We start from the raw sequence: 25,833 nt of genomic DNA on the forward strand, positions 1-25,833 counted from the left end.
AAATCCTATTTCTTACACATGCAGCCATTTGGACACCATTCTATGATAGCTGATAACCAAGGTACACACTGTAATACTATAATCAAGAGGACATACAGGCAGTTCAAATAAAAAGAGATAGAACTTTATTGATCTGGAAACTTCATAAATATGTAAGATTGCTCCATATAATACCATAGTAACATAGCAAACGTATGTAGGCCTAAAAATTTCAGTTCAATGTTATTGCTTAAGAAACAGATTCCTTCCAACTAACTATTTTACGAAGAATGCAATCAATAATTTATATAAAAGTAAATGTTTACATATCGACCAGCAACGAAGTTGGAGTAGCCTACCCAAATATTGAATTGTAATACACCAACATTGTCAACTGTCATACATAGCTAACCATAACCCTGTCATACATAGCTAAACAAGCAAATGAAAATGAAATACCTACCAACGCAACTGAAATGTTAATATCAGACAATTTACAATATTATGAAAATTACGTAGGTCTCCCATAATCATTCAGGTAATCAATACGTGCGTGCCTGTTCCAGCTATTTCAATGATATGTGTGTTATATATCCGTGTTCAACGCCATTCATGTCAAGTAAAGGACAAATCTCAGACTTTGGAAGTTAATGGAGTTAATGGAAGTTAATTCGGAATTTAATTTAATTCGGAAGTTAATGGAGCCGTGCACTTCAAAATAGGATCATAGCAAGGAGCCGTTTGTTTCAGTACGGCTCCTTTCAGCTGCGTACCCAACGTAAACTGCTAATAAAACGCTTGAGGAGGCGTTTTGAAAAGAAAAAACTTACATTTTTTTAGAACAGGGTAGAAATATAATTATGAGCCTTTGATTGATATCCAGACATTTCTTGCGGAGACACAATCCTGTTCCCCACTTGTATTGGAGTGGACGGCGATATCTACTTCTGGGCCGCATGAAATGACGGACCCCCGTCCACTCCCAGCTAAACAGCTGCAATACCAGGCTTGGCCTCTGAGCACGGGTGGATTGCGGAAGTATATGCCTATCCTGGGGGCCTGGTTTGTATAGGAATGAATGGGCGGCCATTTTCCAGTCTGTGGTCCATCCTTTATTATGTCCATGGTTTCGACTCACCCTTGCGCATCTTGGCGGAGAAAAGGAATATGTTTCTGCCGGCGACCCGCCGCCCACTCTCGCGGGAGTCTCGGGTCTCGCGAAGTAACGAATTGCTTTACGGCACAGACCCCCAAACACGGAACCGGCTCCATATAAACACAAGTCACTAAGGGATTGTTATATTCATTCATATTCATCAGCCGACTAAAAAGAGACAGAGAAACCCAATGTCGGAGGAACCGAAGAAGAGAAAAGGGAGACTGACCGGCAGAGAGGCCAGCCACGAGTATACGTTGGGCAAGCTTTTCAGGAATAACGTGAACTGAAAGAAAAAGAAGACTGCAAATCAGACGCCGACTCGGCCGTGTTGCTTTTGAAATTGAAAGTACCCTTGGGTGGCCTTTGTCTTCGTGGTATTCTTGATGTTGATAGTCTCTGTACAAATGTGTTTGCTCAACCATTTTGTTGTGAGCCCTGTAAAAATTGTTTTGTCGACCGTTTTGTTGTGAGCCCTGTATGTTTCTAGCTTGCTTGGTTGCAACCATATAAACACCTCTGTTTCCATGGGTGTTTTGCTGTTCGTCTGTCTCGTTCCCCAGATACAGACTGAATCCCCGAATCCAGGTTCTTGTTTATTTAGATTATTATGTTGGCCAAACCTCTTACACTGATTGTTCTGTTCAACCTAAGATAAAACAATTATAATCTAGGATATAAATTCTCCCCGTCAACTATAAAAAAGGATGGATTTATGTTTATTGCAATACAAATACACCCTTTTAAAAATGTATAACCTTGCCTACACTTTATGAACATCTACTTCGGACATGGCTCCACGCATTCGCCGGCTTCTTTGAAAACAATTGCACATGGCTCGCGTAGAAGTGCATGGCGTAGGGTCGTCAACGAGTTGTTACGACAGTGTTGTTAAATATCTACTACGAAGCTGTAGGGGGCGCTGTGTAGAGAAATGTGCGTGCCAAAACCAAGAAAACAGCGAAGAAATGCCCGAAGTTGCATAGTGGGCCTTTAAATATATAAATAAATATCATTATATAAATATATATATATTGAATTATAGATGTTTTTTATTATAATCTGTTTTTCAAAATAACTTATTTATTTCAGTTTAATTCAAACAAATTTGAATTCATCATGGCACGTGTGAGAAAGCCCCTTCTCACTGTCCCTCCAATTCCAGCAAAAGGATTGTTGTATTTGTACTTAAGTCGCAGTAGGGGGCAGTAGGTTAGTTCATCTTGCCTTGGCCAGGAAATGTTCCCCATGTAAATAGTATAGCCTGACTGGCCTTGATTTGTCCACCTGGGACTAATTGCTTGCCTTATTTAAAGGGTGGCTCATTCTGTGTTGGGGTAGCTGAAGGTAGGTGCTGCCTTGATGCGAGGCCAGTACTAGGACTTTTGGACTTTTGTTTGAAATAAATTTAACAACACTCTTTCTTCCAAACTGATTTGACCCTCGTTTTTTTCCATACTCTCCAGTCCAGTGAGTCTGTATCCTAATACTCGGGGTGACCACATTGTTCTCTCACAGCACATTTATTTCCTTAATGCCACATTTCTATCTGGAGGAGGTCCAAGATATTATTTATTTGTAAAACATAATTTTTAAAATAAAAAAATCCTTTGGAATATTTAAAACTTCAATATATTGAAAAAAAATATATATAGTCCATATGACCTTATGATATATATATAGTCCAATAAAAAAGTATATGTTTTGTAATGTGAATTGATCGATGATTGAAATAGCGACTGTATAGTAAACTACAGCTTCCCTTATTGTCCAAATCAAATAGATTAATACAGGTTACTATTACAAAACATGTACTTATAATATCACCTGTTAAAATAACCTGTCCGGCAAACACTGGCTTCAATAGTCTGTCAAAGTCAATGTGCAATTGAACCGGCTAGGCCCAATAAAAGTAAATAATAGTGTTGGCTTGGCTTATTCCCGAATGGCTCACATTGTCAGAGCGCGATAGATTATGGCTTTTGAAGCCCGTCATGAATTCACATTTTTCAGGTTCACCAAGAAATCAGCAAACCCAGAAAGTGTTGATGTCTGCTGTGGGATAATCCTTTCTGCTAGGAAGGTTCCTTACTGAGTGACCCAGAAGTATCTAATGGCAGCAATGATAAGAGCTTCACGAATTCTCTTAATGCTGAGGAAAGGTGATTCAATGCTTCCTTACTTATCTCCTTTAGCATAGGTTACACTGGACCGTTCATTTAGGAAAGGAGATAATGCCATCCAGCAATTCCCTGCTCCAGGAATATTTGAAATTACGCACTATTTGTAACATGACCGACAAGGACTTTCATCCAATCATACTATTTGGGATCTATGTCCATAAATATGAGGGGACAGAAGTGTGAGCAGGAGCAGCCATTGTCAACGTGAAAACTATTTAATTTCCCCTTCTTTGACTGGTCGCCTATATTCCTTTTTTTTATTGCAATTCCAACATTGGTAATAACGTATAATTTTTCACCGGGTTGTCAACGTTTGTAAAGCCTGCGTAAAAAACAGCATGCTTAGGAAGCAGGGAGCAAAGCAACGGAGATGCTTTTAGTCGTCCATCTTTTAGCCTTCCATCTCTTAGCTGTCCATCTTTTGGCAACCCATCTGTTAGTCTTCATCTTTTGGCAACCCATCTTTTGGCAACCCATCTTTTGGTAACCCATCTTTTGGTAACCCATCTTTTAGTCTTCATCTTTTGGTAACCCATATTTTGGTAACCCATCCTTTGGTAACCCATTTTTAGTCTTCATCTTTTGGTAACCCATCTTTTCGTCGTCCATCTTTTAGTTGTCCATCTTTTAGTTAGGAAAGTAATTTACTAACCTTGAGTAATTTTATTCACTATCCGACCACAATACTCCTATACCATATTAACAAAGGAAGAGCAACAAATTGACAAAGGCCCCAGGGACACGTGGATCTGTTACAGGTGCCAAATCTCACTTTATGAGGTTTTCTAACATAAATATGAGTTCCCCTAGCCTGCCTATGGTCCCCCAGTGGCTAAAACTTGCGTTTGGTGTAAAACTAGCACTAGGTGTTCGGCTCAACTTTGAAAAAACGGATGCTCAAGCGCGCTGATTTGGAATGTGGTTTCATATGTCGTCACATAGCATCTAAGCTCCTCCCCTTACTCTGCCTGGCCCGCCCAGAGAATTTGGCCCGCCAATGAGACACGACCTGGAGGCGCACATAGCTTTTGGCCATGATAATATGCATTATATATGATATAGATTTCTATGTATTATATGATATTATTTAGATATAGAGCTCCAGGACTGTAACGCAAGTGTTGTACACTTCCTTTTTATTTGGTTAACCGTTCTGCTTTTGGTGTTATGGCGCATAACACGTGGGACTCTCGTCTCTGGTATTTTTAAAAAGAGACTCGTAGTGGGGGTTATCTCAGCCATGGTTGAGAATGAATTGGGGGACAGGAACTTTGGCTTTGAGTCCCTCAAGAGCATGAACCACGACATGAAGGAGAAAGGGATTGTTGCCCACGAATGACTCCGGCTTAAGCCCCGTTTCCCGCTGTCGAGGGACCACCACGTCGGCTCTGCAGCAGGCGGAGGTGCCTAATGCCGCGTTCCCACTGCAGGGTGCGGTACGGTTCGGTTCGCCTCAGTCCGGTAGGGAGGGGGCGGTATAGCCCAGCTCAGTTTCGAGGTTGCGTTTCCACCACCGACAGTACCCTTTATGGGAGGCCGGATGTCGATCGCCGCGGAATGCTCTCCAAGCATGCTCTCTTGGTCTCCACCTCCTTGTTCGCCCAAGCAAGCGTTTTACTCGACATGTTCATTGCAAAGAATAATACCTCAAGGCTACTGTTTGTTTGTTTTTATCCCCACGTCGCCCGGAAGTGACGATTCTGTCGACCAATCAACGGAGGGGGTGTCTAGCTCGAATTTTCCGGCACCCTTTCAGGCGTCTCAGTACCCCAACGGAGGAGTTCTGAAGACGAGGGCAAAACGAGTACGGCTCAGTCCGGGTCACGCCCACTTTTGGCGGTGGAAATGCAATCCGTACCGCACCTTTGCGAACCGAACCGTACCGCACCATGCAGTGGAAACGCGCCATAAGCGCTGCCTGGCAACAATCCTTTTCTCCTCCATGTCGCGGTTCAGTCTACTTCAGATTGAACTGGACGTAGAAGAACCAGGAACGTCGGAGAACCCAACGCGGTCGTTTAAGATTCATAATATCGGCTCACACAGCTTTTGGCCGTGATAATATATATTATATGATATAGATATATATATATGTATATGATATTATTTAGATATAGAGCTCCAGGACTCCCGTGTGTTCTAGAATATTTACAGAACACGGCTAAAGGCTGTGTGCGCCTCGCCATTGCGATACATCCACTGTAAACAGAGCGCATTGTACCGTGGCTGCAAGCTGCTCAGGGCCTAACCCCCACCCTCCTCCTTGACTCGCCGCGCTCCTCCTCATTTGCATTATAGCTACAGACACCAAAACATCGCATTTGGGGGAAGCTCAACGTGCGACTGGCTCGGAGATGCTGTAACTCTGCACCACGGCTGAATTTCGGGAACGTCTTTGAATACTGTCTTAGTGGCCCACTAATACCTATATTAAAGCATCCATAAAAAAGCATGTCATGGCACCTTTAAATGCCCAAAGCATTTTCCGATGTCTGTGGATCAACAGAAAATGTAATCTTTTTTGTAAGAGTAATAAACCTTTGCTGGGTATTTCCAGTACTGTTCTCCAGCATGGGCAATGTGTTTATGTAGTATCTCAGCCGATACATTAACACACAGCTCCATATCCCTCCTCAAGCAGACTCATGCTTTCAGTCTTTACAAATCTATGACTGAATATTGAAATGCTTTAACCTCCTTAGGAAGAACAGAAAACCACTAAACTGGGATTGTTTCTTTTTTAATCTATATTCATCCATCAGTGACATTTCCAGTGAATTGTCTCAGAGGTCACAGCAGCCTGGCAGCGTGACTCACACCTGGTCTCCCTGACTCACCCTCAGCTCTATCAATTACCCCCCCACGCTCATGACTAGGGATTAAGCATTTACTTCTGATCGTCTTTCTAGAACTGACTGGAAATAAAAAACCAAGTGTTGGGGAGCTGGCCTTCTCTCAATGACAACGGCTGAAAAGAAAGGCAGGAAACAGAGCGTTGGCCTATGGAGCGCCCTCTCTGGGGAATGGTCTGCACCTGGAACCAGAGGAGCTGAAAACCTACCTCTACAGTCCTCCGATGGGCACCTCACCCCTTCACCCCCCTCACCCCTTCACTACCCTCACCCCTTCATCCCCACAACCCTTCATCCCCCTCACTCCTTCATCACCCTCACCCCTTCATCTCCCTGCCCCCTTCATCCCCCTCACCCCTTCATCAACCTCACCCCTTCAACACCCTCAACACTTCATCGCCCTCACCCCTTCATTTGACCAGCAGACAAGCAGGAGCGGATACTGCTAGCTAGCGAGCTATCTTTGTTGTTTTAGTACATCAAAGTTGATAATGGCAGTAGCTAAAATAGTAGGCTGTGTAATAGTCGCCTCTTTTGGACAAACTAATTATGTTTTAGTTAACAAAAGGACTGAGCTGTGTGTGCTTTGCTGTGAAATTGTTTTCTGTCGAACTTCCAGTGTATGTCGTCTCTTGCATCAACTTGTGTGTGTATGTGTGTGTGTGTGTGGTGTTTGTCTTTGTGTTCTTTGTGTGTGTGTGTATGTCTGTGTGTGTTTCCGTTTGTCTGTGTGTCTGTGTGTCTGTGTGTCTGTCTGTCTGTCTGTCTGTCTGTCTGTCTGTCTGTCTGTCTGTCTGTCTGTCTGTCTGTCTGTCTGTCTGTCTGTCTGTCTGTCTGTCTGTCCGTCTGTCTGTGTGTGTTTGAATGTGCAGACAAAATCATCAGGCGCAGACATTCAACAGGTTGCCGATCCCTGCGTTAGGTGAATAAAACTGTGATACATGAACTCGTCCGTGAACATGATTTCTGCGTGATTAGAGTCAGATTGATTTTCCCCGTCAATGGTGACGAGGACAACAACTCCCATGATCCCAGGTTACCTAACAACATCATCAAACTGCGTCCTTTGTTATTGCTTCATGAAGCGCCTATGTTCTGCAATTATGTTAGGTTTTATTTGAATAGGGACGGATACAAAAACATAGATAAGTGTGAAACAGTCATCTGATGTATGCATCAGTGTTTTTAGCCAAAGCTAATTCACGCCACTAGTCCCTAGTAGGGCTTTTGGTTGAAATTAATAATACAGATTAACGTTATTAAAAATAGGAAAAGGAAAATGGAAGTGAGATAAATGGAAGACCAAACAAGACACACAGAGAGACCACAGTGTACAAAACTAAAAATGAGAGCAAGATTGTTGCTGAATTAGCCTCAATTTTGTGTTTCTTTTGAATGTGAAAAGTTCCATTACTCTGTCCCTTTTATTGAAAAGGCAGTTTGAGCAAAAGATGTTCTGCGGAAGGGATACTACAATTGCCTTTTGATGCTGCTTGGGTGGTGGATCTTGTACCACTTTGTAGTCTTGTTATTGTCTTGCAGAGCAGTTGGGGAGCAGCGTTATTTAGGCATATGTAAACCTATTTAACTTAGCGTAAGGAAATAAAGATTGCAAAACGTATCTTATATTTGCTTAGAATTTGGCGATGATACCTTATTCTCGTAATTCCTTAATTGATGACTGGTGAGCCTGGGACAATGTGGTTAAGCCATAAGCTATATGGGAGAGAATCATAGAATTCATAAAAATAAAAGCTCAGTTAAAAGTCAAACAGTTTCTTCTGAGGGAGTGAGGCAGGGCTGAGGGAGGGCTGGCCTTGGTAGTAGCACCTTCGACAAGGCGAAGGGGAAGGACAGGAGGGCTATGATCCAGGAGGAGGTGCGAGCGTCAGTCGAGGAGGTGCGAGCCAGCCGGATAGTTGGAATGCGGCAGCAGGGAGCCTGGACAAGATGGGAGCAAGCGGTGGAGAGAAAGGTGTCTTGGGCCGAGCTTTGGAAAGCGGAGACCCATCGCATCAAGTTCTTGATCTAGGCTGTGTATGACGTTCTACCGAGCCCGTCCAACTTGCACATCTGGAGGATGGTCGAGTCACCAGCATGCCCTCTGTGCCAGAGGAGAGGGACCCTGGAGCATATTCTCAGCTTCTGCTCGAAAGCCCTGGGGGACGGGCGCTACTGTTGGCGTCATGACCAAGTCCTCAAGGTCATTGCCGACACCATCTGCAGCGGAATCAACCACTGCAAGCGTATCCGCCCAGCCAAGAAAACCATCGCTTTCATCAGAGCTGGTCAGAAGCCAACAGCAACTTCCAGGACCTCCTCCTCTGGCCTGCTCTCAACAGCACAAGACTGGGAGCTGAAGGTTGACCTGGGGAAGCAACTTAAGTTCCCAGGAAAAGTTGCTGTCACAACACTGAGGCCGGACATGGTGCTGCTCTCCGAAGCCTCAAAGCAGGTCATCCTCTTGGAACTCACCGTCCCTTGGGAAGAGCGCATCTAGAAAGCCAGCGAGCGGAAGAGATCGAAGTACGCCGAGCTGGTGGAGCAGTGCCGCTCCAACGGGTGGCGAGTGAGGTGTGAGCCCTCTGTAGAGTCTACTACATGCTGGGCATTAGAGGAGCAAGCAAACGAAGGGCCACAACAATGGTCACAGAGCAGCTGTTGCCTCAAGGTGGATGTGGATCAGGAGAGGGGAGTCGTGGGTGAGGTAGTGCTATCTGGAGACAATCCGGGATTTGATCAATCCAGGCTGTGTCGCCTGGCCAAGGGTGTCTGTTGCAAGACCAGAAACACCTGATGAACCCAGGATACAAAACTGAAAATGTGTCCAGGTGCATCACAAGATGTTTTCCATGAAGCTTATAATCATAAAACAGCCCAAGTTGGCCTTAATGGTTTTACAAATTTTCTTAATGTGACTTATAAAGTTCAACTGATTTTCTCAGTCACAAAAATACATGTTTTACCAGATGCATATACAACTGTGTCATCTGCATCTGTAGTACTACTCGTCTATATATCGGGGCATACATCGTCTATATATCGGGGCATACATCTGGTAAATCATTGATATAGAGGCTGAAGAGTATAGGTCCCAAGACAGTGAGAACGCAGCGTAACCCTTCGGGCCAATGCAGAAATGTTTTCGGTGCAGCATAAATTATTATCCAGTACCACACCAAGGTTTTTCAGGGTAATGGAAATACCGCAATGTCCTCTACAGTGACCAATAAGTCCAAGTGAGGGCAGTCTTTGGCTGACACAAGGAGGAGTCTTGTCGAGGGTAAGCTTCAGGTGATGGGCAGTTGTCCAAGTGCTGATGTCTGCCAGACATTCTGAGATCTGTGTTGCAATCAGGGTGCTGTCAGAGGAGGGGAAAGAGAGGAATAACTGAGTATCGTCAGTGTAGAAGTGATAGGGAAAATGGTGTGATGTGATTACAGAGCCCAATAATCTAGTATAACAGAAGAACAGAAGGACAGAGCCTTGAGGGACACTCGAGCGTGCAGGGTTCGGACAAGGTGCCATTCTATGTGACCTGATGGTGCAATTCGCAAGGTAGGATGTGAACCAGGATAGCACAGAGTCAGCAATGCCGAGTTTGGCGAGAGTGGCGAGGAGGATCTGGTGGTTCACAGTGGTGGACAGTGTTCTCTGGTGCACCACGTGAAGATTGTTTTGTGTGAGATAGGAGCATAGTTGGTTAGAGATGGCATGGTCCAGATATCGGTCTGTAGTTCCTGATGGCATTGGTATCAAGGGTCGGTTTCTTAAGCAGCTGTTTGATTCCAGCATTCTTGAAGGACTCTTGAACAAGGCCTGAAGTGAGTGAGGAGTTGATAAGAGGGATGAGAAATGGTAGGATGGCGCTCAAGATGGCCTGGAGGAGGGAGGAGGGGTGCGGGTCAAGGGGGCAGGTTGTGGCTTGGTTAGACTTAACTTTCTGTTGACAACTTCAGAATAGAGAGGAATTAAGTGTGTAAAAACAGAGGTGGGGATGGGGGGGAGGATGGTTACAGGAGTAAAAGAGGAGCTGATGTCCATCACCTTCTGGGTAAAGTAGGTAACAAAGTCATCAGCAGGGAGGGAGGAAGGAAGGGGAGGGAGGGGCGAGGAGGGAATAGAACATGGAAAAACCTTCCTGGAGTTGGAGGCAGAGTTGATTTTGGTCCGATAGAAGGCAGATTATTTTTGTTGACACAGTGGAGGTGAAGGTGGAAAGAGTGATCATCCGAACAGTCTGAGCTCTTCCATTTCCTCTCACTTGCTCGCAACTCTGCTCTACAAAACTGCAGAGATTCGGATAGTCCAGTGCAAGACCACTCGCGCTGGTCAGCCACAGGGAAACAATAAGACTAGGAGGTCTCTATGTATGCTCTCTCTTCCTGGTGGGTTCTATGGCAGAAAATATTGGAGGCTTCTAATCCAAATTGTTTGAATATTGGTAGAAAGAGAAAAGCTTCAGCAGGGGGAGAGGGGCATGCTCTGGGCCCTGTCCCTTTGTTCTGGTTAGGGTTAGGGCTAAACCTAACTCTAACCCAACACCTCAGAGGGTCCTGGGTTGACCAGCGAACAATCATCAGACATCCCTCTGTAGTCAATGACAGCAGTCTATTTCTCAGTTCACTTAGATTAAAATTATAAGTACGGTTCATTTTAAGTATAAATTATACAAGAATATAAGGTAAATATTGTTAAAATGAAGCCAAATGTTAAACACTGTATTGATATTACCTGGCCTTCCTTCGTCAAACAAATGCCTGCGTTCCAATGAACCCCCAACGCCTCATTTGCGTATAAATGGCCCCTAATGGCATATTTCCACCAGTGGGTGCGGTTGGTTTGGTGCAGCTTGGTGGAGTAGTGAAGGTGCGTTTCGGCGCAGCTCAGTTACGGCTCGCCTTTCCACGGCCGACAGTACCCTTATTGTAGGGGGGTGGTTTAAGCCGGATGGCGATAGAAGCGGCAGCTATGTTAGCATCGGGACCTCATAGTAGCCCAACACAGTGTAGCCTGCTAATAAATCCAAGGAAAAAGAAGAATGTGCCCAAAGGACAAAGAGCAACAATGTAGGACGTCCAAGAAAGACTGTAAACTTTTGCGCAACATTTTCTTCAATAAACGAAGCTTTCGCCGTTGTCCAGAAATACCTTGCGTATAATGTGTTTGTTGGTTATTATCCCCGGTCGCACGGAAGTGTGATTCTGTCAACCAATCAAGGGACGGCGTGTGTAGCTTGAACTTGCTGGCACCCTTCCAGGAGTCTCAGTACCCCAACGGAGAACTGCGTGACAGGTACGGCTTAATACAGCTCAATCCGGGTCACGCCCACTTTTGGCGGTGGAGACGCGATCCGCGCCGCACCTTCGGTTCAGTTGAAAGACCTTTGAACTGAACCGACCCACAGCCTCCGGTGGAAACCCGCCATTACAGAGACGTCTGGCCCACCACTGTGGTTCCCTCTCCTTATGTTTTAGAATGTTCTTCTGTAGGCTTCAACTTATACGTTTAAGTTAATAATCCATACCCCGTTTAAAATAAATGACTACCAGCTTTATGATTATGGCTTATGCCACAGACAAATAAAGTGGTATTGTTAACTATTACAAATTAATATTGCTTTCACAGGGGTCATCTCTTAAACACATGTGGTAAGTCATGGTGATTTAAAATGAAGTTATTAAACAAGGCGATGAATGGATGGCCTTTTATCAAAGACCTCACTTCATATAACTGTAATGTATAATATGTAACTTCATGTTACATTTATATTTGTCTTTGAGAAGGTTGTCCCATATCTGCCTGTAAAATGGTCTGCATTTATATAAATGGTAAATGGTCTGCATTTATATAGCGCTTTATCTGTAACCAGTGGCCACCCAAAGCGCTTTACAATATTGCCACACAATCACCCATTCATACACACATTCATACACCGACAGCGGAGGTGAGTAGGTGAGTAGTGAGTAGCTGTAGGTGAGTCTTGAAACTAAGAACCCTAGTGTTTAGCATTACAATTGGTTGTACTAACTTTAACCCTATTGCCGCTGTGTTAGTTTTGGCTGCCGTTGTTGTTTTTTTAGTAATAGGTCGTTGAGAATAGTTTCAGTCACAAGGTGCCAACAATAGGCTTGATTGGTGGGCGGAGCTACGGCTCCCTGAGCTACCTTGTGCATTTAAAGGCTAGCTATTACTAGCGTCAGGACCCTGCAAACGAAGACCCGGGAAACAAAGACTAAGGGAGTCTCTCTGTGGGAGTCCCTCGAGGAAGACCAGGGAAGCCACCCTATTGTAGCTATGTGTCATACTTCAATCATCGTCAGGACTTCCATTCATAGACGATGCCAACATAGATCCTCTGCTCGGCGCAGCAACCGATCCAATCTGTGCCATCCACCGACCCTTTCCTACACTGATCTTGAAGTGATGGGAGGACTCTGGAACTGCCAATCAGCGGTCAAGAAGGCAGACTACATTTTGGCCTATGCGTCCCTCATGACCCTCCACTTCCTGGCCCTGACAGAGACTTGGATCACTCCAGAGAACTCTGCTACTCCTGCTGCCCTCTCCACCATCTACTCATTCTCACACACCTCAAGATCATCAGGGCGAGGAGGAGGGACCGGACTCCTCATCTCGCCGATGTGGTCCTACCGGGTCCTTCCACTAGAACACTTGGCCAGATCTGCTTTTGAACTCCACGCTGTCACTGTCTCCCTTCCAACCAAGCTTTCCATTGTGGTGATCTACCGTCCTCCAGGTCCCCTTCGTGACTTCAACGGCGAGATGGATGCCCTTCTCAGCTGCTTTCCTGAAAATGGCACACCACTCGTTATCCTTGGAGACTTCAACATCCTGCCAGAGAAGTTGCACTCACCTGAATTAACCAACTTTTTCGCCACCACTCTCCCCTTCTCCCCCCACACACAGGGCCGGGAATCACAGGGTCCTGCGGCACCTCTGCTCTCTCTGTTACCCCACTCCCCGTGTCTGACCATCAGTTTGCTGCTTTTTCTCTCCCCTGGAAGTCCTCTCCCCCCTCCTCTCTAGTCCCCACATTGTCACCACCCGCCGTAACCTCAAATCTCTCTCTCTCTCTACGTTTGCCTCAACTGTTCTGTCTTCACTACCTTCTGCTATCTGCTATCCTCCCTCTCCTCCTCTTTGGACTCCCTCTGTCCCTTCCACTCCAGACCTGCGTGAACCTCACCCCCCCCCCCCCCCTCCTTGGCTGTCTGAATATCTGCAGACTTATAGAGCAGAGTTGCGGGCAGCTGAGAGGAAATGGAAGAGATCAGCCTGTCCTAATGATCTATCTCACTTTCTTTTCCTTCTCTCTGATTTCACCTCCACTGTGTCAACAGCAAAATCTGCCTTCTACCGCACCAAAATCAACTCCACCTCAAACCCCAGGAAACTGTTTTCCTTGTTCTCTTCCCTCCTCAACCCTCCCCTCCACATCCTTCCTGCCTCACTGCTGATGACTTCGTTACCTACTTTACCCAGAAGGTAAAGGACATTAGCTCCTCTTTTATCCCTGCCTCCATCCTCCCTTCTCCCATCCCCTCCTCTGTCTTTACCCAATTTATCCCTCTCACCTCAGACGAGGTCAACAGAATAATAACATCTAACCATGCCGCCACCTGCCCCCATGACACTATCCCTTCGTCTCTCCTCCAGGCTGTCTCAAGCGACATCCAGCCATTTCTCACTGCACTTTTCAACTCCTCCCTCACTTCCAGCGTCTTTCAAGACTGCCCGAATAAAGCCTCTCCTCAAAAAACTGGCCCTTGATACCACCGACATCCAGAACTACAGACCGGTATCTCTTCTTTCATTCCTCACTGGAATGTGCCATTGCTAACCAACTGTCCTCCTATCTCTCATCTAACAACCTCCTTGACCCTCACCAGTCAGGCTTCAAGAAGGCACACTCCACTGAGACGGCTCTCCTCGCGGTGACTGAGTCCCTCCATGCTGCCAGAGCCTCGTCCCTCTCATCGGTTCTCATGCTCCTCGACCTGTCCGCAGCATTTGACACGGTTACCACCAGATCCTCCTTGCCACTCTCGCTGAACTTGGCACTGCTGAATCTGCCCATTCCTGGTTCACATCCTACCTGACGAATCACACTTATCAGGTTACATGGAATGGCTCCTTGTCCAAACCTTGCATGCTTGAAACTGGTGTCCCTCAAGGCTCGGTACTTGGGCCTCATCTGTTCTCCCTCTATGCCAGATCCCTGGGCTCTGTAATTACATCACACAGCTTTTCCTATCACTGCTATGCTCACTCTCTTTCCCCTCATCTGACAAAGCCCTGATAGGAACACGCATATCTGAATGTCTGCAGACGTCAGCACTTGGACAACTGCCCATCATCTGAGGCGTAACCTAAACAAAACTGAGCTCCTCCTAATGCCAGGGAAAGATTGCCTACACATGGACTTACTGGTCACTGTTGAGAACATCACTGTATCTCCTCCAACTGCCAGAAACCTTGGTGTGGTACTGGAAAATCAGTTATGCTGCACCACAAACATCACTGCGGTGGCCCGATCCTGCAGATTTGCACTTTACAACATCCGCAGGATCCGGCCTTTCCTCACAAGGGAAGCAGCTCAGCTTCTAGTCCAATCGCCGGTCATCTCCCGCCTCGACTACTGCAACTCGCTCCTGGCTGGACTTCCTGCCTCTTCCATTAAACCTTTGAAGCGCATCCAGAATGCGGCAGCGCGCCTCATGTACAACCTACCGAAGTTCTCCCATGTGACCCCCCTCTTCCGGGACCTCCACTGGCTCCCTGTAGTAGCTTGCATCAGATTCAAGATGATGATACTGGCATACAAGGCAGTCGATGGAACTGCCCCTGCCCCAAGCATCGGTAAAGTCACACACCCCAACTCGATCCCTCCGCTAAACTACCTCAGCTCGACGTCTGGTACCGCCATCGCTAAGAGCAAGCAAAGGTCGATCAACAAAGTCACAACTTTTCTCGGTTTTGGGACCTCAGTGGTGGAACGAGCTCCCTGCTGATGTCAGGATCGCAGAGTCGCTCACCAGCTTTCGCATAAGACTCAAAACTCACCTGTTCAGAGTTCACCTTGACTACCCAGCCCCTTCCGGCCACCATTGTATGTTGTACGTTAGCATTGCTGTACACGGGGAATGGGTTAGCTTAGCGATTGTTAGTACTTGCATTTGGCTCTATGAACATCTTTTCAGTACTGACAGCGATATATTGTTTCACTTCTTATGACAAATGTACTTATTGTAAGTCGCTGTGGATAGAAATGCCCTAAATGTAAATGTAACTATACTGTTTAATATGTAACCCTTTTGTACGTAATGCCTGAATTACTGTATAGAATGTATTATGGGCATCGTGGGCGGGAAGATAAATGTTAACAGAGAACGGGACTACAGGAGAAGTTTAGAGCATTATGATTGGCTGAAGTGCATGTTGGGAGTGCAACACAATGGGACTCTCTAAATCGACGCCACTTCGACCTGGGCGGGACTTTACGTCCTACGTCACTCGCTATGGGTTTGCATGTGTGCGCGTAGCCGTTTGTCTCAGGGATCTGTGCACGAACTCTTGCACTACAGATTACGAGCGTCAGTGTCGTACGCGATGGAGGGTGGGTGACATTCCTACAGTCTGTGATGATAGGCTATATTTCTACAAATGACTTACTATTACTAGCGATTAACATGACCAAACAACACGAACTAAGCTAACATTAGACAATAGCCATACTAGATAACGCCATACCAGCTAACCCTAACTATTTCTATTAAACTCTGAACCATTTTGCAACAGGCAACTGTGTGTTGGTGCGTCTGCGTCTGCATCTTTCCCACTCCTGGCTAATAGTTTCAGCTTTTGTACTGTATATCAGAAATGATCACCCTGTACCACACTGCTGACTTGTTGATGTTTTGTGAGCACTCACGCATTTCTCTAGGTATCTTAAGTTTCCTACTGGAGTCATCAAAACTTTGGACTTTGTTATTGTAAGAAATATTGTGTTGCAAAAACACTTTGTGTCTTCCCCTTAGCGTTACCCTAACCTTAACCCCAGTAACATTTCTTCATCATAAACTCCAAGTTACGCAAAATGGCATGCAAACATCCAGTCCAATATGAAAGAAAAAAGCTAGCTTCATTAAGGAATCGAACCACTTATCCCCGCGTTAATGAGTTGTTCTCTGACCACTAACCCATCAGGTCTTAGTACATGCGATTCAAGAGTTAACCACTTGACAATCTTTAAACTTCGGTTGCCTAGAAATTGTAAAGACAGTGATGTGTGTACATTGTGCGAGTAACCGTCACTCGCGATGTGTGTGCAGTCCAAAATGAAAGAAAAAACCTTGCATCACTAGGGAATCGAACCCCCAATCATCAGTTGGTCGTTGGTAACTGTAAACAAAGAGATCGCATTTAGTTTAACTGCTAACTAACAAACGGGTTTATGCGTTCACTGAACAAAGATTATGGAAATAAAAGACCACTTTTCCATCAGAAAAATCATCAGAACCGTTATTACCAACCCATAGACACTAAAGCCAAAACCTTTCTCACATGCACACCCATCGCGAGTGACGGCTATGCGCACACATGCACACCCATAGCGAGTGACGTAGGACGTAAAGTCCCGCCCAGGTCGAAGTGGCGTCGATTTAGAGCAGGGGTCGGCAACCTTTGTGACATGGAGTGCCAGTTTGAAATTTTCTTCTCATCTAGTGTGCCATTATCAACAATAACGCAAAGTTAAATTATGTCACAATTTTTTTATTTTTTCCAATATACCTGGAATTTTATTCTCAACAATAACAGTATCTGTATTCTTAACAAAATAGCCACATCAATATTTCAAAGACTGAAAAACAGCTACACATTTAAACTAAAACTAGTGTAGGCTGAGGCAACATCAAATTATCAGATGCCTACCAGACAGTCAGTGTGATCCCTGGCCCTGCTTTGCTTGACTGAGCTCTGTGATCTGTGGCTTGTAGTTAGTTAGGCCTACTTTGAGTTTGCAAACATGCCTCAGAGTGCTCTGTTGTTAACCTCCTTAATAAATTCGCCATCTGTAAACGGCTTCCCATGCTTTGCAATGCAATGCGCAATGCGATAACTTGCTTCTGTCCCGTGATCTTTAGCAGTGGTAAAAACCTTGAAGGAGCAAGCTTGTTTTTCATATCTGGACACAGCACGTTTGATTGACTCTAATTAGTCTGCTTGGTCTTTGAAGGTCTTCTCGTGCTTCGTCTCAAAATGACGCTTAACACTTGACGTTCTGCACACAACATTCTCACAGCATAAAATGCACACAGCACGGTCCTTCACAAATACATTACCAAACTCTTGTGTCCAGCAGCACTGGAATGGCCTAGTTTTAGCTGCAGCGGGTGTGGCCATTGTTCACAATATCACGCTCTGTCATTAATTTATGTCAGCACGAAGACAGCGGACAGTGCGCTTGAATTTCAGACAATTTGATCTGAAATTCTTCCGCTGCAACCTGACCAATGGCCACACTCTAACATCAAATCCAGTGGTGTCCTCCGGGTCCTAGTGCCGGCAGACAAAAGCCGGCTTTTTTTTCTTTCTTTTTTTTAGACGGGACAGATAAAGTGAGTATCGTAGTAACACTGAGGTGCCGTGCCAGTGTTTATTCTGCGGCGTGCCAACCGTGGCACGCGTGCCATAGGTTGCCGACCCCTGATTTAGAGAGTCCCGCAACACAATGGGGGATATAACTCTGGCCCTGAAGACTGTTCGCGAGTTCTTTGCAAACCAACTCAGGAATGCTGTTACTCTGTGCAGCGACAATAAAGCCTTGATCATTTAACCCTAGTCCTTCTCAACCAATTAGCCCCAATATTAGGCCGTGGTTTTTATCAACCACAGTTCTTTATTGTTGAACAACCCTGACATTGAGATCTTTGTTTGATTAATTCGGTAAGAGAGGCAATTGGTTGCCATGGCGCCGTCGAGGGAGGCTGCCTGTTGCAGTAGCTCTTGCCGTTCCTACTTTTTTTTTTCTTCTAATTGCTACTATTATTTCAACTTTCCATCTTTCTGGTATTCGCTGGAAGGTGCCTTTAATCTTTTAAACACATTTGATCGTTAATTTAAGTTAGTGTTAGTGTAGTTTTTAGTGTAATTTCTGATACTCGTGGACCAAACAATGATTACCCATACGAGGGAAGGGCTGATGATGTACCGGGCCGTTAGAGCCCCAACCGCGGGCATACCTGTGGAGCTAAGGAGACACCGGAGGGGAACGAGAGCCGGAACGAAGGCAAGGTTGAGACGGGAGACGCACAGGAGATTTAAACCTTGCCTTCCATCTATCGTGATGGGGAACGTGAGATCGTTGGCCAACAAAACGGACGAACTAACAGCCTTGGCGAGCGGTCAGTGTGTGTACCGGGAGTGTAGTTTGTTGTGCTTCACGGAGACATGGCTACATAGGAATATACCGGACTGTGCTATCGAGTTGGCTGGCTTCACGCTAGTGAGAGCGGACAGGGGACGACTGAGCGGAAAGAAGAAAGGAGGGGGTCTAGCCGTCTTTGTGAACACAAAATGGTGTAGCCCTGGACATGTTACCGTGTAGGAGAGCATCTGTACTCCAGATATCGAACTGTTAGCTGTGGGATTGAGGCCATACTATCTGCCTCGGGAGTTCTCTCACGTCATCGTTGTTGTTGTGTATGTACCACCGTCCGCAGTGGCAGCGCGCGCTTGTGACGTCATCCACTCTACCGTCGCAAGACTACAGACTCGGCACCCCACAGCTCTCATGATAATCAACGGAGACTTCAATCATGTCTCTCTCTCCAAAACTCTGACCAGCTTCACACAGTATGTGAAATGTAAAACCAGAGGAAATAAAATTCTGGACTTGCTTTATGCCAATGTGAGGGAGGCATACAGCTCCTCTCCCCTCCCACCCCTCGGCCAGTCTGACCACAACCTGATACACCTTACACCTGTGTACAAGCCTGTAGTAAACATGCAGCCGGCTACCACCAGGACTGTGAAGGTGTGGTCTAGAGAGGCTGAGGAGGCCCTGCAGGACTGCTTCCAGAGAACAGACTGGGATCTGTTCCAGGAAGACCACGCAGAGGACATTGAGGGACTCTCCCATTGCATTACGGATTGCATCATGTTGTGTGAGGACAGAGTTGTACCCATCAAGAAGGTCCGCTGTTTTCCTAACAACAAACCTAATATAAGAACATTAAAAACCTACTCAACAGGAAGAAGAGGGCTTTCATGGCAGGAGACAGAGAGGGGGTAAAATCAGTTCAGAAGGAGCTGAGAAGGGAACTAAGGGCGGCCAAAAACCGCTATAAGGAGAGGCTGGAGTGCAAGCTCGAAATGAATGTGGGAAATGAGTGTGGGATGGGATGAAGCAGATTACGGGACACAGACTGCCAGGTCCAGCTGTAGGGGGCGGGCACGAATGTGCTAATGAGCTGAACCTATTCTTCAACAGGTTCGACTCAACCCCTGCCCCAGTGAGCTCAGCGAGTCAGTCTGTTCCCCCCTCCTCCACCACCCCTACCCCCAACCCTGTCACCTTCCCTCCCTCCCCCCCTCCCTTTCCCCCTCCACTCCCCCTTGCTACCAGTCTTTTCATTACATCAGGCCAGGTGAGGCGGGAGCTATCTAAGCTCCAGAGGAATAAGGCAATGGGTCTGGACAACATCAATCCCAAGGTGCTTAAAGCGTGTGCCGGACAGCTTGCTGGAGTGTTCCAACACCTCTTTAACCTCTCCCTGAGGCTAAAGAAGGTGCCCCAGTTGTGGAAGACCTCCTGCATTGTTCCGGTGCCTAAGATAGCTCGTCCTAGCTCTCCCAACGACTACAGGCCAGTTGTGCTGATCTCGCACATCATGAAGCCCTTCGAAAGACTGGTTCTACAGCACCTCTGGCCCCAGGTGTGTGACTCCATGAACCACTGCAGTTCGCGTACCAGGTCCAACTCAGCGTGGACGACGCCATCATTTACCTGCTGCACAGGGCTTACTCACACCTGGAGAAGCCGGGGAGCTCAGTGAGAGTCATGTTATTCGACTTCTCCAGTGCGTTTAATACCATCCAGCCTCCCCTGCTTGAGAAGAAGCTCTCAGCAATGCAGGTACACCCTGACATAGTGGCCTGGATTGGTGACTACCTTTTCAGCAGGCCACAGTACGTGCGGCTGCAGAGCAGCCTGTCAGATGTGGTGATGAGCAACACTGGCGCACCCCAAGGAACAGTACTTTCACCCTTCCTCTTTACCATCTACACCTCTGACTTCAGCTTCAACTCTGGAACCTGCCATCTCCAGAAATTCTCAGATGACTCCTCCATCGTGGGCTGCATCAGTGAGGACAGGGAGGACGAGTACAGAGGTGTGGTGGAGGACTTCGTCAGATGGTCTGAGGAGAACCACCTCCAACTCAACATCGGCAAGACCAAGGAGCTGGTGGTTGACTTCCGCCGGAAGAAGAAGCCCCCAACCCTTATTACCATCCAGGGGGTGGAAATTGAGACGGTGGATTCGTATAAGTTCCTTGGAGTACACATCAACAATAAACTGGACTGGTCTGACAACACAGAGGCCCTCTACCGGAAGAGTCAGAGCAGACTCTTCTTCCTCAGGAGGCTCAGGTCGTTTGACGTGTGTGGCAGGCTGCTAAGGACATTTTAGAGAGCTGGACAGTCTGGAGGTGGTGGTGGAGAGGAGGATGAGGGACAAATTCAAATCCATCATGGGCAACCCCTCCCATCCCCTCCATGCTGAGCTGTGGCAGATGGGGAGCACCTTCAGCCACAGGTTGATGTTCCCCAGGTGCAAGAAGGAGCGCTTCAGGTGCTCCTTTGTGTCGGCAGCCATTAGGCTGTTCAACAGTGCCTGATGATGATTGTGTTTGTGTATGTCTATGTGTTTGCATATGCATGTGTGTGTGTTTAGGTATGCGTGTATATGTGTATATGCATCAACCATCTTGATGTTGGTTCTGTTTGTCTTGTTTTTGTCCCTATTTTAACTTTCAGCGTCTACTTATGCATTAGCACTTTGTATTTATTTATTGTATTTATTGCATTGTTATTTTATCCTGTGTCCTTCCACTGCTGCTGGGCTGTTCTGCAACAAACACATTTCTCCTACGGGGGATTAATAAAGTTGTATCTTATCTTATCTTAATTAAATTGAACTCCCACTGAAAGGTTGTCCTTTTACATGTGTTTGTTACGTATGTTATTTTAAAATTGGTTTCTCTTCCTACTAAAACATGAGCCTCCTAGGCCTGGCTCTGTAATCAAACAACATTATATTGACTTATCCCTGAATCCTCCTCGCTCACCAACAGGGACTCGACAGGGCGTCTGATGTATGTGCAACACTTCCTCTGACCCAACAACATAGCTGACACAGGATGGGTTGTATGGAGAGGAGACATAAGACAGGAGACAGGAGGGGAGGAGGAGAGGAAAGGAAAGACGATGAGAGGAAAGAAGAGGTGATATGAGGAGAGGAGAGAGGAGGGGATGGTAGGAAGGGGAGGAGAGGAGAGGAAAGGCAACTGGAAGAGCAAAGAAAGGAGAGGAGAGAGGCCAGGAATGGAAAGGAGAGGAGAAAATAGGGTGCCGCCTGCACTTTCTACCCTGAAATGGTTTGGTAAAACATAATATATATTTTGTCATGTAAGAACATTCAAATCTTTTCCTCATCCTCATCCTCATCGTCATCCGCTTATCCGGGGTTGGGTCGCGGGGGGAGCAGTTCAAGCAGGGGGCCCCACACTTCCCTTTTCAAATCTTTTGGATTAAAGTAAATTCTTCATAGCCTTCTTGTCATAGACAATAACCTGCACCAGAGAACTAGAAAGAGTGTCGAAGCACAACTGTGATGCACAATGCTTCACCCCTCACTGTGTTCACCCTCCACATCATTCATGTGTGCAGCCCACTTCCTGGAGAAAAATAAGTGTTTATGAACTGAAAAGAAAGACTTGTGGTTTTTCAAAAGGAGTGACAAACCCAAGACAATTATCCCCCAAATTCCATGATGGGGACTGCACAGTGGTTTTCTGTTCTAACATCCAAAGCTTTGGATATTATGATGAGGTAGACAGGCATCACATACATTAGAAAAGTCAGCGAAACCAGTTCAAAAGGTTTGAATTATAATAAAAAGTGTAACTGTGCGTTCACACCAAAAGCTGTTAAGCGTTTTGAGCGATAAACGCCCATTCACTTTCTATTAGACATGAGCAATAAATTAAGCGATAGGAGCGATAAAACGCTTGAGCGATAGCTTTAAAGCTGTAAAACTGTAAATGAGAGTTGAAAACAGCTAAACTCTATGCAAATGAGCTAGTAGCGTTTCGGCTGTAAATTACCGCCAGCCAATCGGAATGTAGTTGTCTCTCGCCGGCGTGGGTTCCAGTCAAGGCCTCAATGCACGGGCTTGCCTGGGCTGAAGCCCCAGGGCCTACGTCGATCGGGGGGCCTATCATGAGCTGCAGTAAAAAAAAAAAAGGTTAAGGCAGGCCTGGTCCCAGTAAACATACGCAAGGACTTTAGTTCCTAGTTACTACCATACATTTGTTCCTTCATCATGGTGCGTGAGAGAATAATTGCGGCTATTGCAGGGCATCGTATTTGTCCGTGATTGCATAGCCAATGTGGTCTTATTATATCCCGATCATGAACTAAAAAACACATAGAAAGAATAAAGCCTCCGGCATATGATTTCAACAATGTATGAGGGCATATGCACAGTGGAATGGTCGCACAGTGGAATGCTGATGGAAACCAGCGGACGAGTGGTGGGTGGAGATGTGTGCGCAATTCAGAAGCAGGGAGATACCGCACAAAAAATATTTCTAATTTGTCAGTTTGCAGTGTGTCTGCCTGGCACAAATGCTCCCGTTGAGCGGATCTTTTCCACAATAAACAATACACACACACACACACACACACACACACACACACACACACACACACACACACACACACACACACACACACACACACACACACACACACACACACACACACACACACACACACACATCCACACACACACACACACACACACAGACAAGATAGCGATCAACTAAACTATAATCTGGCATATAAGCAATCGCTCCATTAATTTGTTATTCAGTGTTTCATGTATTTAGGTTTATTATTCTTTTTCTATTGACCAAACTTATGACCATCTTGTGTTTTTGTGGCTCGGTAAGCAGCACTTGCCTCAACTACGAGCGTGCAGGCAAAAAGCGCGGCTCCTTTAAATGGAAAAGCGAAATCCCAAGAGCGATAGGAGCTTTAAATATTTTGGACAGCGTTGCGTTTTGAGCTATTCGGCGATTTTGCATCTTTTACAGCTTTTGGTGTGAACGTACAGTAAGAATTCAACCTGAGAAACACATGGCAGAGAATTACAATTAGGGCATTTAGCAGACGCTTTAATCCAAAGCGACTTACATCGGTTAATACACACATTGTTATTTAGGGCTCTTTGGGCCGGTTCATCCAGGAAGGAACTTCTTTCTTTCAATCTGAACTTCTTTGCGATTTTAGGTGAGGTGACCTGTAAGGCAGGTGACCTCAGGGTCATAAGGCAGGTGACCTGTAGGTCACAGGGCAGGTGACCTCTGGGTCACAGGGTGGGTGACCTCTGGGTCACAGGGTGGGTGACAGTAGGGGAGGTGACCTGGGGGTCACAGGTCACAGGGCGGGTGACCTACAGGAATAGAGGAGGCGGGGTCAGTCAATGAGTCAGCCTCATGTACTGACTCAGGAATAGAGGAGGCGGGGTCGGTCAATGAGTCAGCCTCATGTACTGACTCAGGAATAGAGGAGGCGGGGTCGGTCAATGAGTCAGCCTCATGTACTGACTCAGGAATAGAGGAGGCGGGGTCGGTCAATGAGTCAGCCTCATGTACTGACTCAGGAATAAAGGAGGCGGGGTCGGTCAATGAGTCAGCCTCATGTACTGACTCAGGAATAGAGGAGGCGGGGTCGGTCAATGAGTCAGCCTCATGTACTGACTCAGGAATAGAGGAGGCGGGGTCGGTCAATGAGTCAGCCTCATGTACTGACTCAGGAATAGAGGAGGCGGGGTCGGTCAATGAGTCAGCCTCATGTACTGACTCAGGAATAGAGGAGGCGGGGTCGGTCAATGAGTCAGCCTCATGTACTGACTCAGGAATAGAGGAGGCGGGGTCGGTCAATGAGTCAGCCTCATGTACTGACTCAGGAATAGAGGAGGCGGGGTCGGTCAATGAGTCAGCCTCATGTACTGACTCAGGAATAGAGGAGGCGGGGTCGGTCAATGAGTCAGCCTCATGTACTGACTCAGGAATAGAGGAGGCGGGGTCGGTCAATGAGTCAGCCTCATGTACTGACTCAGGAATATGGTTTATGGTTCTGTGTTCTGCCTAACAGAAAACCGGATGATAATCTGTTTATATTTATTAATACATGAACAAATAAAGACTTAAAATCATATTCATTGTACATTAGTGAATAATAATAAGGATGATAATTATATATGGTCGATTACTCTGATTAAACAGATTGCCTGGTTAAATAAGAAGACAGATTGATCAATGTAAATCTCACCGTAATGGGCGAGATTAGATACACATGGAAAGTCAAATACGCGATAAAGAAATAAACAAGAGACTAATTATTTTGTTTGGTTTAGTGGAAGGAAATGATTGCCAAGACTGATTGCCAGATGGGGTAGTTTTCTCCAATCATGGTTTATAGCCTGGATTGATATGAATTTATGTTTTGGTTTTGGACACACAGAGAGAATTCTGACGGAGCAAGGATGAGGGGTGAGGATGTGATTGACAGGTGATCTGATAGGGCGCTGGCGAGTGCCTAGGGCATGATTCATCAACATTCATTCAACATTAGCATTGTGTTTATGTGGGCGCAGCCGTCAGAATTAAATTGCGTTTCTCTTGAGAATGAGGGTGCCTCCATGTGCCTTGGAGAGTGCATTGTTGAGCCAGAGAGAGAGAGAGACAGAGACTGATTTTTAAGTAGAATAAATAAAGTTGAGTGTTGCTACACCCAAACTGTGCTTAAAAGTTCTGGTTCTTAAAGTTTGGTCGACTCGATGGGGTAATCAGTTCATCTTTTCTCTCAGCCTTTCAAGTGGAGAGCGGGAACACCTCCACTATCACAACGCTCCCTTTGATATGAGCTGTGGGGGGGGGGGGGATCGTTAGATTGTCTGAATTTATGCCGAAACTTATCTCATGCATCTTGTTGAAGAGGGGGTAAGGGAATCTCCTACTTGGGAGAACCCTCTATACACACATCTCCAAATCAACTTTTCCCAGACTTTCACAAACCACACAAGAACAAAAAGATACTCACACAAACCCACCAACACAGACACATTCCACATGCAGACACACCACAACATACCCACACGTGTCTGCACACACACCAACTTGGAACAGAGAGTCACACACTCCTCTTTTGACCAGGGATTCCCAAGGTACAGGGTGCACTGGGGGGCGGGGACAAAATCATTTTCAGAATGTGAAAAAAATTAAAAAGAGAAATCTGATAGAAAATGTAAAAACATTTAAAGTAGTATATCATGTGTATGTAAAATTCA

General features: G+C 46.0%; 1 protein-coding gene and 1 pseudogene across 2 annotated transcripts in view; both read left to right on the forward strand.

The window, feature by feature from the left end:
- The window catches only part of si:dkey-119f1.1 (Structural maintenance of chromosomes protein 6-like), a 201,691-nt gene that overhangs the window by 65,419 nt on the left and 110,439 nt on the right, over nt 1–25,833 (forward strand). The gene's annotated exons all lie outside the window — the stretch shown is intronic.
- Nucleotides 12,597–24,635, forward strand: LOC132450370 (uncharacterized; annotated as a pseudogene).

This window comes from Gadus macrocephalus, chromosome 21, assembly GCF_031168955.1.
Source record: "Gadus macrocephalus chromosome 21, ASM3116895v1".
NCBI lineage: Eukaryota > Metazoa > Chordata > Actinopteri > Gadiformes > Gadidae > Gadus > Gadus macrocephalus.